We start from the raw sequence: 19,149 nt of genomic DNA on the forward strand, positions 1-19,149 counted from the left end.
TCAGCCTGTTTCCAATCATTCATGAATCACGTGCTGGGACCTTTGCTCTATAAGAACTGTGTAGCCTTCTTAGACGATGTGTTAGTCTACTCAGAGGATGAAGAGCAGCATGTCCGAGATGTCCGAGAGGTCCTAAGCCGACTGCAAGCAAACCAGCTGTGGGTCAAGCTGGAGAAGTGCCAGTTCCATACTAGAGAGGTGGAATTCCTGGGGTACCGTTTGTCAGACAAGGGATTGGCCATGGATCCTAGCAAAGTCCAAGCGGTACTGGAATGGAAGACACCCAGAACCAGGAAAGACGTGCAGAGATTCCTGGGGTTTGGAAACTTCTATCGGAAGTTCATCAAAAACTTTGCCCCCTTAACGGCTCCCATCACCGATTGTCTCAGTAGTAAGAAGAAATTTGCATGGACGGAAGAGGCGCAGCGAGCGTTTGAAAAGCTAAAGAAAGCATTCGCTTCGGAAGAACAGCTCTTGCACGTGGATCTACAGAAACCGATGAGGGTGGAAACAGGTGCATCAGATCGAGCGGTAGGGGCGGTTCTGCTCCAGCCGGGGAAGGATGCGTCGGACTGGAGACCGTGTGCCTTTTTCTCGCGGAAGTTGAATAAATCCAAAAGGAACTACACAGTGTATGACAGGGAACTGCTCGCCATTTATGAAGCGTTTCAACGATGGCGGCACCTGCTAATAGGAGCGCAGCACAAGGTTCAGGTGTGCACGGACCACAAGAACCTGGAATATTGGCGAACGGCCAGAGTACTGAACCAGAGACAAGTGCGATGGCTGCAGGAATTTTCCAAATTTCATTTTGAGATTCGCTACGTACCGGGACCAGAGAACATGAGAGCGGACGCTCTCTCTCGAAAATCAGAGTATATGGAGGGGGATGGAGCGCCAGAAGAGAGACATGTCATCCCCGAGGACCACTGGGTGTGTGGGGCAGCATTGGTAGGGCAACGAGAACTAGTAGAAGGGACAGAGAACGATGAATACGCCCAAGAGAAGCTCAGAGGGCTCAGGAGAGCCGGGGAGATCACCAGGGGTTTTGAAGAAAAGAACAGGGCGTTGTACTACAAGGGGGCCTTGTACATACCAGAAGGGGAATTGAGGGGTAGGGTACTCAAACAACTGCACGACAGCCCCACCGCTGGGCACTTTGGGCAACACAAAACAATGTGGTTAATTACCAGGCAATTCTGGTGGCCCAAGGTGAGGGAAGATGTACGAGAGTATGTAAGGGGGTGCGACCGCTGCCAGCGAGCAAAGGGGGAAAGGGCGGCACCAGCGGGGTTGCTGGAACCATTACCCACACCTGAACTGGGAGGCAGTTTCCATAGATTTCATGACGGATTTACCAAGATCCAAGGGGAAAACTGCGGTAATGGTAGTGGTAGACCTGTTAACCAAGATGTGCCACTTTATAGCTTGCTCACATGCGGTAACGGCGGAAGAAACCGCCAGGTTGTTTGTAAAACACGTTTTTAGGTTGCATGGCGCCCCCTTGAGGGTGGTTTCAGATCGAGGGAAACAATTTACGTCCAGGTTCTGGAGGAAGCTCATGAGCTTACTGCACATGGAGGTCAATTTCTCAACCGCCAGACACCCAGAAACAAATGGGCAGGCGGAAAGGGCAAACAGTATTCTGCAACAATATCTGAGGTGTTATGTAAATGACAGGGAGAATGATTGGGTAGAGAAATTAGCCCTGGCCGAATTCGCGTACAATAACGCGGAAAATGTGTCCACGGGCATGAGTCCGTTTTTGGCTAATTATGGGTGTCACCCCAGGGCATTTCCAGGGGAAGGAGGGGAAAGATGGAGCGTGCCGGCAGCGGAACATTTTGTGGAAGAAATGGAAGCAATACACCAACAGCTCAAAATGAATTTGGATAGGGCCAAGGCAGAATACAAGAAGCAGGCAGATAGGAGCAGAAGGGAAGGAGAGACCATAAGGGTGGGGGACCGGGTGTGGTTGTCAACACAAGGTTTACCGTTCAAAGGGGGTTGCAAAAAATTGCGGCCAAAACGACTGGGACCCTTCGAGGTTATACAGCAGGTCAACACGGTGGCCTTTAAACTCAGGCTGCCAGACAACATGAAACTGCATCCAGTATTCCATAGGTCATTACTATCACCATACAGGGAGGGGCGAGAATTTGGGGAACGCGAAAGTGAGGTTACTGCGGCACCGAAAGTAGAAGAGAGGGATAGGAGCAGTCATGTAGCAGAATTTCTCGACTCTCGGTGGAAGGGGAGACAGGTGGAGTACCTAGTGGCATGGGAAGGGGAACCGGAGTCCGAAAATACCTGGTTACTGGCAGAAATGGTCAAGGATGAGGTCTTAGTAGGAACATTTCATCGCCGGTTCCCAAGGAAGCCCCAGCCCTTGGCTAGGTTCTGGGAGGAACACTTCGGCACCACTGATGAGGAAGAGGAGTTCGAGGGGTTCCCAGAATCAGGACAGGAAGAGGAAGAAGAATCAGATGGGGAAGAGTATGGGGGAAGAAGGGACAGTAGTAGGTGGAGAGCGGTTTTCGAGTCCACCGAAGATGAGGAGGATTCCTTCCGGGGGTTCCCAGCCTCACCACCCAGAGAAGAGGGGGAAACGGGGGGTGAGGGGGGTCCTGGAGAGGAGGTGGATATCAGGGAACTGCCATCGGAGAGTCAGGTGGTGGAAGGGCTCAAGGAGGCTAGGAGAGCCTCGGATGCGGAGGAAGGAACCAGTAGGGGGAGAGGGAGAGTTCCTGCAGAAACTCAATCGGAGGAAGGGCTCCAAGATGTTTCCAGTGAGAATAGCGGGGAGGGCTCAGGACCTCCGCTGGGGACGCCCACTCCGCGGAGGAAACTGTCACGCAGAGAATCCAGAAGAAGAGTTTCCGTCAAGGAACTCTTATGTTGGAATAAATTCCGGAAACGCCCACTGACGGATTCTGCCAACGATTGAGGTAGCCACGCACCCATGGCTCCTCGGACTGGGAAAGTTTAGGAACTGATGGTAAAGCTTGGAGGCTTTAAACGCTTACGCACGAGCAGCCCCCTTTTCCCATTACATAACCCTTCTGACTATCAGGAAGTCTCACACCTGGCTTTGCTGGGACTCGAACCCTAGCCTTGTTCCCCTCTGAGGAATCAGTGTTGACACACACAGCCTCTGGACATGGTCCAGCTTCCTTCACCAAGGAAACAGTGTCTACCCTTACAGCCTTTGGGCGTGCTTCCCTGCCCTTCGAGGACAAACCCTGTACCCCTTTTAAGACTCCGGGTTCAAGACCTGTGTCAAGCCACTAACCACAGCTAAATCTGCAACAGCTGTGTTAGCAAACTCCTGAGCATACTTGGTGGGCATCTCACCCTTTGTAGCTCCTCCTGATCTGCGCATCTGGCGCATCTCCTCCACTGTATCAGCGGAACTCACCTCAGGGCACTTGCTGTTTATAACAGCAACAGACTTTGTATCTAAGCCTCCAGCAATGGGGTAGCCTAGGAAAATACACACACTCCCCCCCACTCTGTGGGGAGATGGACTTGGGGGTTCTTTCGAACTCTACAATTATTCTACATGAACTTCTCTAGCAATGCTTACTGAAGAGTGGTATAGAAATTAAATGCTTCTTAAGCAACCTGTAAAGGAGATTAGTAGAATTAAGACCATTTAAAAGACAGGGGCTGAGGTTGAGGGATAGTGGTTTGCTTAATGCTATCTAGTATGTTTATGTGTGAGGTAAGATTTGAGCCCAGCGGTTTTGTGGTTCACAGAACTCTTGCTTAGCCACAATACTGTGCTAGTTATTCCTTTTTTATTATTCTCTCTTTGATCCCTCCCTTTATTTATTCAACTTCCCTTGTTTTTTGTTCATCTTTCCTTAGAAGTGATTAAGATATCTTTTGCGCGCTGCTGTTGGTTGATGGAAATTCATCGTTGCCGTGCCTTAAGTATTGTTGGAGGATTTTTATATGCCTGTGGGTGTGAATCAAGGAAGACGGTGCAGGCAGCATAAATTCTAAACAGAGAGAAATATTGATATGTGTATATGTGAGAGATACTTTGCCAAGAGCTCTAAACAAAACAAAATTGACAACAGTGACAGTGCTAAACTATCAGAGATGGGCGAAAACAATAAGTATTGACTTAAGTCCTGGTGAAAAATGAAGAGTGTGCATGGAACCTCTGAGAAAAGTGTTTTGCTCTTAGCAACTGCAGCTGTTTCCTTCCTTGTGACAGTGTTGATTTACGGCGGCTTATCAAGGTATGTCTTCAGTGAGGCATAATGCTGATTTTACAGGGAGGAGAGAGACAATATGGATGTTATCAGAGCTATGCCAGGTTCTCAGACCTTTGGGCCAATGGCTAAACATGGAATTCATAAATGTTTCAAAGGATAAGGCAGGCTGGCCATGCTCCTGATGTGAGGGTGGGCTCTCCTGTACAGAAACCATGCCTATACAATTTGTGTGCAACCTGTTTTCTGCAGCTCCTGTGCAGAACAGCCAATCAATGTGTGGAGGTCAGTGGTGGTCATAATATTGATTGTCCTTGTGTGATGTATTCAGTGGTCTGTATTTGCCTGAGCTTGAGTCTGGACTAAGGATTCTGAGCTCCTGTGTTCTGATTCAATACATGATGTCCAATCACAGAACATTCCAGGATGTGGGCCTCTGCCATTGGCCCCTGAACTCTGAGACATGATTCGCAGCTTGGAAGTTGACAGCCAATCACGTTGGGAGTGGAAGTGGTCCAGGCTTTCACAAATGTATTTAAGCAGTTGCTTTGCCCCTGTTTCCCAGTTACATAGTTCAATAAAGGTTCTTGCTGTTATCACTGTGTCTTGCCTTGTGGGAACCCACCTACACTTCACCTTGCAACCAACCACCTGCACAAGGCTTGAAACATACCCTCCAACATTTCTCCAGAGAAACCAGGGATGGCCTATTCAACAATAATTTGTTCCCCACCCATCTGACTGGCTTACCCCAGCCACTCTGGGCGGCTTCCAACACATATAAAAACATAGGCAAAGGTAAAGGGACCCCTGACCGTTAAGTCCAGTCACGGATAACTCTGGGGTTGCGGCGCTGATCTCGCTTTACTGGCCGAGGGAGCCGGTGTACAGCTTCCGGGTCATGTGGCCAGCATGACTAAACCGCTTCTGGCGAACCAGAGCAGCACACGAAAACGCCGTTTACCTTCCCGCCAGAGCGGTACCTATTTATCTACTTGCACTTTGATGTGCTTTTGAACTGCTAGGTTGGCAGGAGCTGGGACCGAGCAACGGGAGCATACCCTGTCGCGGGGATTCAAATCCCAGACCTTCTCATCGGCAAGCCCTAGGCTCTGTGGTTTAGACCACAGTGCCACCCGTGTTATAAAAACATAATAAACCATTAAACATTAAAAACTTCCCCATACAGGGCTGCTTTTGGATGTCTTCTAAAGGATATGTATAGTTACTCACCTCCTTGGCTCGGGGGTCAGATAACTCCATACCCTCCAACATTTCTCTCATGAAACTAGGGATGCCCCAAGGAAAGGCGGGACATTCTGGGATCAAATCAGGATGGCTTCTGTAAATCTGGGACTGTCCCTGGAAAATAGGGACACTGGGAGGGTCTGTTGAAGTAGGCAGTCCTTAGTCACAGACTGGGAACTATTCTTTTTGGAGAAGGACCATAACTTGGTGAAAGATCACATCTTTTACACCCAGAACATCAACATCTTTCATTTCCAGGTAGGGCTGAAAAAGGCTCTTGTCCTGAAATCCTTTCAATGTAGATACTGAGCATTCATCAAGGGCTAGGTATACGGCAGCATCGTATGACTGTATGGCTCTAGCCTTGTAACCATAACCACACACACTGCAATAGGAATGTGCAACATCAGCCCCTGCCATTGAAAGGCACTCTGAAGCATTTGCATTGGTCAGGCCTTTGTCCCCATCCAACTCTAATTCTGAACCTTGGGCTCCCTATAGATAAGTTAATTAAACCTCTTTGGCTTGAAGAAGGGGCCTAATGTTTAATTGCTATGGTGACACGGATCATCGGGCAACAGAAGTTTGTATTCTCTTCTAGGTTATGCAAATGCAGCTCTCTTCTCTCTCACTGACTTATTTTTACTGCATGCCTTCCAGCTAATATATTCCCCTCAGTCGTCTTGCTGCCTGTGAGGAGCTAGAGGAAGACGTCAGAGCTATTTTGGAACTAATTTTGCCCCCACTCGCTTTGCATTTTCCTGAAGAATGTGTCAACCCACAACACTGCAACAGAGACATAACTGCCAGTGTTGGGCCCCTCTGTACTCAAAATGGCAGGAAGATTAGGGATTGCCACTGTTGGCCCACATGTACAATGCTACTTGATTTTTATCCCTCAAAAGTGAGGTTTGGACTCATTCCTCCATTGCCTTGACTTTACATCTTGAACGAAAAGGGAGAGAAGCTCCACTGTGTAGTATTCAACTAAGTTTTACTCAGAACAGACCTACTGAAATTTCTGGACTTAACTTGGGCTTCATTTAATTGAAGACTAAAACTTAGGCAGCATACACACTATGCCTTTAAAGCACCCCCAAAGAATTCTGGGTACTGTCATTTGATAAGGGTTGCTGGGAATCTGTGAGGGGTAAACTATAGTACCCAGAATTCTTTGAGGGAAAGAGGGTGCTTTGAACTTGCTTTAAAGGTGCAGTGTGCACACAGCCTTAGTTGAATGCCACCCTTACTAGCAGTTGTTCTCAACCTGTGGGTCCCCAGATGTTGTTGGACTACAACTCCCATCATCCCTGAGCTCTGGCCTTGCTACCTAGGGGTGATGGGAGTTGTAGTTCAACAACATCTAGGGACCCACAGGTTGAGAAAGGCTGCGAAGATCAGTTTTGAATGTGCCTTTCCAATGTTTCAGTAGAGCAGGGGTAGGGAACAGTTAGCAGCAACAAGGCCATGTTCCCTTCTGGGCAAGCTTTTGAGGTCACTTGCCAGTGGTGAGCAGAGCTGGAGGGAGGAGAGGGTAGAGTAACATATAACTTTTGCCTTTCTACGGTAGGCTAGTTTCACACATTCACACAATCCTGTCTCCTCCACCTAGGCAAAAGGCGTTGTCAAAGTTTAAGAGCACATTCTAGACAGGCAAAAAACACTTGGGGTGCAAAGTGGGTTAGTGAAGTTGTAGCTTGAGGATAGTTCCAAGGGACAGACAAAGAAACTTGGGGGGGGGGCACATTCTGACCCTGGGCCTGAGGTTCCCCAACCCTGGAGTAGAAGACTGCATGTTTGCAATGCAGGGCAAAATATAGTTCTATGGCAGGAAAAAATAATAATGATCTGCATATTCATTTCTGAAACGGTGGCAGCTTGTGATTATTCTTTCATGTGCACCCAGTTCTTTCTCATTATGTGTCTGTTCTGCACTGTGCAGTTTGACACAATGACAATTGAGTTTGTGCAGCTCTTCCACATGCCAGGCAAGTAGCCAGTGTGATAAGGTGCCACCCCGAAACAAAAACTGCTTCTTTATGAGGGAACTCTGAGCCATGACAAACTTGTGGGCTCCATCTGCCAGGAATTAGCTGCCAGGAGAGACAAGAGCCTTTGCATTTTCTATTAGCGTGGTAATTAAGAGCTCCTCCAGACAACAGGTTTATCGAGCATTCACCCTGATTTGCTTTCATGGAAGTTAGGTTACACCAGGTTTTTATCAGGCGTTAGCTCCATTTTGTTTATGGGGTGATTATATGACAATGTTCACTGTTATGTACTGAGTTGAATAGGATCCAAACTGCAGCAGTCGGATTGGTCCTAGAACAATAGGATCCAAATTGCAGCAGTCGGATTGGTCCTAGAACAATAGGATTCAGAATGCAGCAGTCTGATTGGTCCTAGAACAATGCAGCAATATGATTGGTTGGCAGGAACCACCCAATCATGCTCCAGATATAAGTGAATCCACAACCTGATTGGCTTACAGTAGAATTCCAGAATTAGCCAATCATGTGCAGCCCATTGTGTAAATAATGTATATAAAGCAGATACTTTGAGGGGACATTCATTCATTCCTCCTCACCACTATGAGCTGAATAAAGAGCATGAAATCACTTTGCGACTCTGAGTATATTTCACTGGCGACGAGGATGGGATCCCGCTGAGCTGACTGCCACGCACAGCACCGCAGCACCGCCACCTGCCGCACCGCTGCCTCGCACCGTGTATCCAGGCTTCAGCTCCGGGACACAAGGAACTCAGAATGGCAACCGACAGCAGCTTCTCGCCGTTCAACCCAGCAACGGGAGACTGGGAAGCGTACGCCTCCCGTTTTACCTTCCTCCTAGAAGCCAAAGGGGTCACCGATGAAGAAGACGCCAAGAAGAGGGCGATATTCTTCAGCGTCTGCGGAAAGGAGACATTTGAAATCGCCCGGGCTCTCCTTGCGCCTGAAGACGTCGCTACTGTTCCATACAAAGCAATAATGGAACAGCTTAAGGGGCACTTTTCGCCACAGCCCTCAGTGGTGGCTCGTCGAAATGCCTTCTACGCAAAGCGGCAAGCCCCTGGGGAAACCATAACTGGGTTTGTGACCTCTCTCCGCCAAACCGCCCGGTTCTGCAACTTCTCAGAGCTGGAAAACATGCTTCGGGACCGCCTCGTCGGTGGCCTGAAGGATGAGAAGCTGCAACGACGCCTCTACGCTAAGAAGGACCTAACATTCCAGGTCGCTCTGGAGGAGGCCCTGGCAACGGAAGCTGCCGAGAGGTCGACGCAAGAGGCACGGCCGAGCCAGCCGTCCCAACCGAGGGTCCACCACGAAGACCTCACCAACGACTCAGGATCCGACAGGGAGGAGGTGCACCGAGTACAGCAGCGCACTCAAGCAGCCCACATACCACAGCTGCCTCGACGAGAAGGAGGGAACTGCGCAAGCTGCGGGGAAAGTCACGAGAGGAGGACCTGCCGTTTCCGCAACGTAGAGTGCAGGCAGTGCAGAAAATTGGGACACATCGCCCGGGTGTGTCGGGCTCGGCCCACCCGACGCCAGGCATCAGATGACCAATCCAAGAGCCCCAGGTCCCAGGGCCCAACGCACCAAGGCAACTCGACGGAGCTCACGGACGTCCAGGTATACCAGTTGCCCTACCCCAACATAGAGAAAATTTATGTAGAGGTATGGATAGAGGGGGCCCCATGCCGCATGGAGCTTGACACGGGTTCAAATCTATCCATAATCTCGGCAAGGACCTTAAGGAAACTGTGTCCTACTGGGGGTCCCAAACTCAGCCGGCCCCATTCACCCTCCGGGACTTCCAGAAACGTAAGGTCCCCACAATGGGGGTGGGGACCTTCAGGGTGCAATACCGAGGGCGGACGCGGCAACTGGACTTGCTTGTGGTCAAGGGCCCCTACATTAGCTTACTGGGATTGGCATGGTTTGGACCACTGGGGCTAGCCATCACCGGGGTGAACCACACTATCTTACAAGTGGACGTGGATGCCATATGCAAGGAATTTCCAGAGGTTTTCGATGGGAAATTGGGACAGTATACGGCCCCCCCCCCATTGCTCTACAGCTTGACCCCGCAGTACGACCGGTCAGGCTAAAGGCCCGCCGGGTCCCGTTCGCCCTGAAACCCCGTATAGACGAGGAATTGGACCGGCTTGTGGAGCACGAGGTGCTAACGGATGGGGGGCAATGCTGGCGCCGCCACTGCGACCAGATACGGCGACGATTCCCGGGAGAAAACCAGGAGGAGGAAAGGTCAGAGGAGTCCCAAGGGAACAGCGGGGCAGTGAGGCCCATAGAGCAGGAGGGGGCAGCAGGAGAGGCAGAATCAGTAAATACAGAGAGGACCTGCGAGGCCGAAAGGACACCGGAGCCAGAACCACGACTGAGCGAGCCGGTTGCGCCAGACCAAACAGCCCCATCACAGCCAGCATCCTTGGAACACGAGCCAGAACCTGAACCCCGGACCAGGGAACACCCCAGGCCACAACGCACACGTAGGCCGCCGGCGTACCTCGAGGACTATGAATGCGACCTCCCGGGCAGGACTGGAACTTAGAGGGGAGGGGTGTTATGTACTGAGTTGAATAGGATCCAAACTGCAGCAGTCGGATTGGTCCTAGAACAATAGGATCCAAATTGCAGCAGTCGGATTGGTCCTAGAACAATAGGATTCAGAATGCAGCAGTCTGATTGGTCCTAGAACAATGCAGCAATATGATTGGTTGGCAGGAACCACCCAATCATGCTCCAGATATAAGTGAATCCACAACCTGATTGGCTTACAGTAGAATTCCAGAATTAGCCAATCATGTGCAGCCCATTGTGTAAATAATGTATATAAAGCAGATACTTTGAGGGGACATTCATTCATTCCTCCTCACCACTATGAGCTGAATAAAGAGCATGAAATCACTTTGCGACTCTGAGTATATTTCATTCACCATTCATTCTGATTTGCTTGTGGACAATTTTTATATCTTCCCATGAATCATTCATTCATCTCACACATTTCAGTGCCATCAAGTTGGTGGCTACTGCAACACCTGTATTTTGCAACTCGGGTCTCCAGCTGTTTTTGGACTACAACTCCCATCATCCCTGACCACTGGTCTTGCTAGCTAGGGATGATGGGAGTTGTAGTCCAGAAACAGCTGGAGACCTAAGTTTGGGAAATACTGCTCTACACCTTGAGGGAGTCAATTCCATAGTGGAAGAGAGCTATTGCCCTTGTGGGATAAACCTTTTAGGGTTGCCATATTTCAAAAACTAAAAACCAGGACACCCCAAAAGTTGTTGACTTTTTTTTAAGGAAACACAATTTTTTGATTGACTTGCCTAAGATCCAGGAGAAAGCACCATCTTTCGGAAATCCCCACCAGGTGCCTTTGAAATCCCAGTAATCTCCAGGAGAATCCAGATGTATGGCAGCCCTAGACAAGATTGGCTTTAGGTCTGACCCTGCAGTGCTTTTCTTACGTCCTGTATGCCATTGGCTTGGGTGGACTCTGGTGAAAGGCAAATTAGATTGCTGTACTCACCACCTTCTACAACTTCTTTTTGGCTGTTAGATTGATTGGTAGGAAAGGTCAAGCATTTTGTCAGCCTTGGTACAAAAGCTTTTCCGTATGTTCGTTTATTCTCCCTGAGCGATTCCTGGATACATGGAGAGAATGTTTCTGTAGAAGACGGTATTGTGCAGCAGCCAGATTTAGCATAGGAAGGAATGTGTTGAATGAGTTTGTGTTAAGAGGAAATTGTTTCCTTCCTGTGTAAGCTGCATTGTTCTAACCTTAAGGTGTACCTAATTAAAGCGTGTGTGCACGCACACGCACACACACTGCACTGAATGATGTGCAGAGTGCTTGGCCTAGCATGCAGTCATTGATGAGCAGGTTAATCAACCTGCTAAATATGAAGCACGTATCCATCAACTATCTCCTTCCACGGTCATTCACTAATCAGAATTGTGTTTAGTTTCCCCTGCACATTCATGTGTGAGCAAAATCCCAACTGACAGAGAAGAGGCACCAAAAGGTCCATTCAGCTTTGCAAATTCTTAAAGTTAAGTATGAAAACAAACCTAATACGAGATAATATGTAATGTTCACATTATGCCAGGAAACTTATTGCTGAGCAAATGGACATCGGAAGTTGTTTTCTACCACATCAGACAATGGTTTATCTAGTACCCCATTACTGTCCACTTCAACTGGCAACTGCTCTCTAACATCTCAAGAAGAAGTATTTCCTAACCTGACTTTATGCAGTCTTTAAAAAGGAGAGCAATGCACAGTAAACCTTGGACTGTTTGCATACAAAAAATGTACACTATCACTGAGCTATGGCCTCTATGCTTAATGTGATCCTTAGCTTGATGTTATCCCCTAGATCATCATGGTCAATATCAATGGACTATTATACTCATCCACTAGCTTTTGGGATCCATTTTTGCAGCTTCCTTCTGTGATATGACTATAATCAAAAGGCAATATTCTGACATGCAGTTGGCATCCTTGTGTCTACATTACTGAGGAGGCACAAAGGGTTGTCACAGCATGCATGGCTGGAGGAGCTGGACCACTCCAAAGCTCTACCATCATAAAGTTAGGCACATGATGTACCTCAAGCAACACGGATCCAAGAAGGGGAAAGCTAGTCTCTTTTCACTTGCTGGTGTGACAAAGTGTGTGTTGCAGGAAGGGACTTGGAGCAGATCACTGTTGTCTCTTGTTTCTCCAATTAGATCTCTCTCTCTCTCTGTGTGTGTGTGTGTGTGTGTGTGTGTGTGTAGGAGAAATCAGGCAGTTGCACAGCAATTTCTGTTACATTTCCCACAATTCTGCAGACTGGACTATTATATGTTGCAATCTAATCTGGGGTGAGTCTGGTGTCATGCCATGCATCTCGGGTGCCCGCAGGCTCCACGCACCCGCTGCCTGCCCCCCATCTGAGCGCGCCTTGCCCCTATGGGTTCTGCGTGCCCCATCCCGTCCCTCCCTAGGGGCACTGTGCACCCCATCCTGTCCCCATGGGCGCCGCATGCCCGGTCCTTATGGGTGCTGCACGCCCCGTCCCTCCCTAAGGGTGCTGTGTGCCCCGTCCCTATGGGTGCTGTGCACCCTCTCCCTATGGGTGCCATGTGCCCCAACTCTATGGGCAGTTTGCCCCACCCATGGTTCACCCCGCCTCTATGGGTGGTTCTCCCTGCCCCTGGGTGTACCACCCTAGGTGCCCAAGAGGCTTCCTTTGCCGCTGCCGTACGTGAGGCTTGTCAAAAACCACCTACCAAACTGATGGCCAAACTTCTTAGAGGCATGTCTGCTCAGACTGCTGAGCACTGCGAAGGCACAGAAAAGCCTCTGTGTTGGGTTGACCTGGCATGGCCTAAATACCAGGACCCCGTCTTCTGCCCTTGACTGTACCCTTATTTTCCAGAGTTCTGAAGTGAGTAGCTTCCATAGATACAAAATTCTGTTGAATTGGGAATCAATTAATACGGGGAAAGAATTTGAATCTCCTGAAGAGTGTTTGAGTCTCCTTCAACAACACCCATTTCACACCCTGGCTGTAAATACAGGCAAATTGAAATTCTGCTTTGCTTTCCATACACTCCACTATGTATAGTCTTTGACACCTGTCTTGTTAATTTGACAAGAGTGGTGATGCTGCTGTCAGCCATTCAGATCCTTTGCCCCATTGGCTTTCTAGCCTTGATGGCAGATCAATAATATATAGGGGTGCCTCTGGCTGCACTGGGAGACCAAACATGTGATAGAACCCCAGGCCTTATCTCTGACAGCTCTGCCCCAGAGTATGGAAGAGACAATTAAGAGGTGATATGATAGCCAGCTTCCATTATTTGAAGGGCTGTCACACAGGTGATGAGCCAAAGATTGTTTCTTTGGGTAGGACACAAATGGAAGGGTTGAAATTGCAAGAAAGGGGATATTCCAAGATGCTGCTTGACAGTGGAACAGCCAGAATGTGGCAGACTCTTTCTCCTAGAGATCTTTCAACAAAGGATGGTGCTGGATTGCCATTTCTAAGGGGTGCTGTAATAGTGGGTTTCCTGCATTTGGAAGAAGCAGGAGTTTGAATAGTTCAGAAGTGGACCACCCAGTCCAAATTAGGCATGCCCTACTGGGCAACTTTCCAGGGGTCACATGCAAGAACCAGAGGCAAAAGTGAGCAGAGCAACAAATGTAAAATTTTACCTTTGTACAGTAGGCCCATTTCCCACTACACTCTCACACCCCCCTCCATCTATCCTCTATTCAGGCAAGGGAGACATTCCGGGGTTCAGGGACACAAGCAAAAAGCTGGGGCAGTGGGAGGTGTGGCCTGAGGAGAGTCCCAAGAGCCAGGTCATGAATCTTGGAGGGCCACATTTGGTCCCTGGACTAGATGACCTTTGAGGTATCTTTCAAATTATGTATTATGGCATGACATTCATATTTAAACCTGCTGTTTTCACATCATGCCTTCTCAGACACACAGACATGCAAAGGTTGAGGGGTGTTGTTTCCTTCCTTCCAGTAGCCATTTGGGGCAACTGTGTGACTGTTCTAATTTTAATATTCCCCATAATGTGGCAATTCATACATTATGTTTTAAAAGTGCACACCTTGTATGCAAGCAACTAGGTGTTGTTTGTCACTGCGTAGTGGGTGAAATGGCTCTGAATTTGCTGTGTGAGGCATTTTTAATGTTTCTTGTCAATATACAGAACTGTGCTGTTAGTAGTGTTAACTTTTTAAAAACAATTCTGAGAACTGAAGATTGTACACTGCTTTGAATGTTTTTGAGAGAAAGGCAATGAACAATTGTCTTTTTTTTAAAAACACACACCATCAATTGGTTCCAATGTCTTCTAAACAGTGCCGTCTTACTCATAGGCACTAGGGGTGTGGGACACCCAGGTGCTGGGCTCTCATGGGCGCCAGGCTGAGAGTCTGGGGCCCGAGAGTTGAGTGCGGGGAAAAGCCTGTCCGTTGGTTGGAGTGCTGCGGCAGGCTCTTCTGTGAGCAGCTCTGCGCCACGAGTATGGGGGTGACCGAGCCAGTGAAACGCTGAGGCGGCCGGTCGGCTCCGCTCTCCTGCGCGCCTGGGACTGGGCAACCGGGGGGGGGGGGGGCGCCAGGTGGATCTTTGCACCCCGGCGCCTGATATGCTTAAGACAGCCCTGCTTCTAAAGATGTACCATTTTACCCAGGCCTTCCCCGACCCTTAAGAATGGAGCCTGTTTTAAGTGTTTGAATCCCCTTATTCCTGTTCTTTCTGCTTTTATATTGCTGTTTTTCTGGATTTAGGCTGTATTTTTAATGAATTTTTTTAAAAGTGTGGTGCTTAGAGATTTTAAAAATATTAAGTAGTTTATAAATGCTTTTAAATAAATATGAATTTTAAAAATAAAAAAATATGAAGGAAGGATCGTTAAAGGTCTCTTCTTCCTGGGCTGGAACAGTGAAAAATTACAGCTGAGCTGTCTGGAAATTATTTTTGTTTTTCCAATCCTTTTGTGAATAGTTCTTCACATTTTGGCCTTTTTAACAGTCTCACACAGTAGTGTGAAAGTGCAGGGAGCTGTGAGGTTGTCAGAAACTGCGGGGGTATGATCCTGCTCCAATCTTCTTTGGCTGTGCCCACTCCTGCTTTTAACTGCACTCCCCCTGATGTGCCAAACGTTTCCATTATGGAATGCATTATAGCAAAAAAAAGTCTGGTTCAATGCCAGATTAGATCTGGAGCCTATGTAATTGACTCTTCTCTCATGAGAATATCCTAACAGGGATGCATCGCCTCCACAATGCTATCTCAGTTAACAAAATGTTAATAAATCCTTTGACGGAAGACACCGATATCCATCAGATCACAGAGCCAATAAAAGTGCATCTCTAGGTGATATCTCCCCTTGCCCTTTGGTTAAAGCTGGTTATCATGGTTCCAGAGAAATGGAAGCGCAGAACAGTGTGACATTAAATGACAGGAAATCTTTAAGCTACAGTGAGTGTACAGGAAGATAGGAGGGAGGAAAAACTCTTCTTTGGCATGCTGTATTGGCATGTTCTACATAAAACTGAGCTTTTTTTTAAAAAAAAAGTCTAATTGCAGCCTTCCATCTTTTCTGTACTCTCTGAGGGAATATGCACAGATGGTAGTTGCGTGTATGCGTCGAGGAAACGTGTCTACTGCTACAGTGTATTGAAGAGGAAACCGTGACAAATGCGTTCCGCTCTCTACACATTTTTATTTTTGAAGATGAATCTATACTCTCTTTTCTCGCTCAGTATTGTGTCCTTCACTACTGACCTGAACGATCACAGACCACAAACAAATATTTGCAAATGAGCAAGCAAAAAGGACATAAATATTATGTGTGCAAAATATCTCCTCCCCCACAAGAAAGCACTCCAACGGCAGTTAAATGAGAATTGAGCAAAATAGTTCCAGTGGCGTAGCGTGGTTTGCCAGTGCCCGGAATACAAGACCCCTCTTGGCCTCACTCACTCCGGAGTTGCCGGAAGGAGGTGTAGAAGGTATCACCCAACTGTCTTAGGGGACTTCATTTCAGGTTTGTGTCAGGTGTATTCCTTAGCCTTTTCTCCTCCTGAAGATATCCCACAAGGTTTAGGATCAAAGTTATTCTTCTCCTGGATGGGCTACCTTCCCACCTGGATGAACCCCACCTCACATCTCTCTGCAGCATGTGCAGTAACCACCTTCTTGGCAGTTGGACCCACTATTGGTCTCTTCCACTCAATCTGCTGGGGCAGGTCTTCACATGCAGGGGAAATCACCAAGGTTTAGCCAGCCAGTTGAAGCTGCTTCCTGGAGTGTGGCCACTGTCACATGCTGACAACATCTAGGAGCCACTGGTGAGGGCTGAGAGCAGGGTGTGGACCAGAAACAGAGAAACTACCCCAGAAGAAGCACAGCATGTCCCTCACCAGAGATAAAAGGTAAAGGTAAAGGGACCCCTGACAAGTTAAGTCCAGTCACATATGACTCTGGGGTTGCTGCGCTAATCTTGCTTTACAGGCTGAGGGAGCTGGCGTTTGTCTGCTTTGCAGACAGTTTTTCCAGGTTATGTGGCCATCATGACTAAGCTGCTTCTGGCGCAATGGAACACCGAAACCAGAGCAGCACACGGAAATGCTGTTTACCTTTCCGCTGGAGTGGTACCTATTAATCTACTTGCACTTTTTGGCGTGCTTTCAAACTACTAGGTTGGCAGGAGCTGGGACCGAGCAACGAGAGCTCACCCCACCATGGGGATTTGAACCGCCAACCTTTTGATCAGCAAGCCCTAGGCTCAGTGGTTTAGACCACAGTGCCACCCACATCACCAGAGGTACTACCCCTCTAGGCCCCTACAGATATGACTGAGCCACATTTGCCGTAATCTCTGACCACTAGCCATGCTGGGTAGCTGTGGTGGGAGTTAAAGTCCAACAATGTCTGGAGGGCACTGTGTTTGCTTTCCCTGACATATCCCACCAGGAACCAACTTAGAAGGCATTCTTTTATGCATGCCTTCCATGAACTGTTTTTTGTAACTTACTGTATTGAACTTTTCTTTAAAAAAAATGTGTTGGCCAATTAACGGAGACACCTTTTAAATAAATTTCCATGCAAATTGATTAATTTCATTAATTAACTGCAGCCATTATATACTCTATATACATGCACACATGACTGAAAGCTATTAGAGTAATTTCACATAGTCATGTTCCCTCTATATAAATCACATATCTACAGTCTACCATCATATCCAAACTGAGAAACTGTGATTTTTAACTCAGATTACAAAGCTGGATGTGAAACCAGGAACTAGGGTTGCCATATTTCAAAAAGTGAAAATCCAGACAAAAAGGTTTTTTATTGCAAAATATCAAACTACATTGAAGTTTCTGAGCTATTTTTAAGGAAATTCAGCAAAATCTAGACATCAGACATGGGTTGCCTCCATCCAGATTTTCAAGGACATTTCAGCGTTTTCCGCCCAGACACTGCTTCTAGCTGCATGTTGTCTGCTTAGAAATCCTTATGTATTGCAAAGCATTCCATGGAAAGTTTTACAAATGCTATAATTTCACAAAGAGTACAAAGAAGACCCCCTGGGCTGCACCATTACTGCTGGGTTTTAAGAGAGTGTGCCCCAGAATGCATCCTGAACTCTCATGCATGGAGGAGAACATCTGTGCTGGCTGAACCATCTTTCATCAAAGGCAATTTCCATGACCCATTGAAGAACACCTGGTCAGCTTGCAGTCCGAGCCACTCCAGGGCTCCCTGGAACACATTCTGAAAACCTCAGCTACCACCTAAGAATAAAACAAGCATGCATCTTAGCATGTGATGAAAGTCAGGGTGGGGGGGGGGGGACATATGCTGCTGTTTGTACACTTTTGTGTTCCAGAGTGGGGAAAACAAAGACGAGTTAGCTGTAGGAAGAGGGATTTCAATTTCATAAGCTAAATGGAGTGTGGATGGATCCGAGTGTAATAATTGACTTACCTCAATTGGTTTATTCAACCTTAGAGTTAAAAACCAAATGAGGGCTGAAATAGAATGTGCAAGATTTGTAACAGAGATGGCGGCATAGTAGGGCACAGTCTTAGGACATAGTAAGACATAACGGGAAAGCAGATCTCGCGTCAAATTCTGGACTTCCATCCAGTTTCACAAGTGAAGTGGGTAAAACATGCATGCTGGTGAGAACTGGATCCTGGCTCAGCTGTTAGTCTTGCCCTTCATCTGTGCTTTTGGCAGGCTGCGTGTCCTTTTAAAAAAAATGTTTTTGAAGCATAAACCTATTTTAAAATTTCCCGAGGGATGGATCCCCATAGATATCAATGGAGAAACCCAAGATTCTAATGTTCCTGGGACTGGACTGCCGCCAGTCAGCATTCTGTGCCCAAAGAACAAGCTCAGTCTTTGTTGTGCTGTGCCTCCCCCTCCAATTTGTTGGGATGTTCTCCATTTGGGGATCCAGCTCTGTTAAACAGCTCCCCTCATCCCTGACTGCATAGGACCAACCTTTTAAGTTCAGCAGCTGCTCGGCTTCCATGATTGCGTTCAGCATCTTGAAAGGATAGATTCCCCCTCTCCTATGCTTGCAAACACCTCTGCTCCCCCAGCAGTTGCACAGGTATAAATAAAACAAATGACGCTTAACACAAAATGAGGCGCCGCACCAGCGGTTTCTCCTCTGCCAAGAACCTGACCTGCACGACCTCGTACACCTGCTACAACTCAGCAGAGGAGCAACAAACATATTTATGTGCTGACACAGTGAAAAGCATGTGCAGCATGAGAAATAATAAGCAAACCTTTACCTGAACTGTCTTGTCATTGCTGTCATCTTTCTCTGCAAAGGAAAGCTTCCCCGCCTTTTCCCCCAGTCCTGCTGCTTCTGCACAAAATGTCGAGGGACCAACGGTGCCTGCCTTCTGCTTTATTCCATTTGTGAGTCGAGTTTCCAAGATTTCTGCCATTAGAGACTGCTGAGGTTGTGGGGGGCAGGTCAGGGTCCTTAATTTGGAGTCAGTTTTTCTCCCAGGTGGAGGGAGCCTGTTGTTGCAGGTAGAAGTCCCCCCACCCTGCTTTTTGAAACTGATGAAAAGTTGGAGGGGGTTTTTAGTGCCAGTTAGAGAA

At 47.8% G+C, this 19,149-nt stretch overlaps 1 protein-coding gene and 1 long non-coding RNA gene across 2 annotated transcripts in view; both read right to left on the reverse strand.

The window, feature by feature from the left end:
* PLPPR1 (phospholipid phosphatase related 1) overlaps positions 1 to 5,587 on the reverse strand; it is a 162,931-nt gene extending 157,344 nt beyond the window's left edge. The window contains exon 1 of the mRNA XM_083719644.1: positions 5,457 to 5,587. The gene's annotated coding sequence lies outside the window, so the exon portion shown is untranslated. The remainder of the gene's footprint in view (positions 1 to 5,456) is intronic.
* The window catches only part of LOC310835335, a 353,699-nt gene that overhangs the window by 171,746 nt on the left and 162,804 nt on the right, over positions 1 to 19,149 (reverse strand). The gene's annotated exons all lie outside the window — the stretch shown is intronic.

This window comes from Podarcis gaigeae, assembly GCF_964106915.1.
Source record: "Podarcis gaigeae genome assembly, chromosome: 17".
In the NCBI taxonomy this organism is placed as follows: domain Eukaryota; kingdom Metazoa; phylum Chordata; class Lepidosauria; order Squamata; family Lacertidae; genus Podarcis; species Podarcis gaigeae.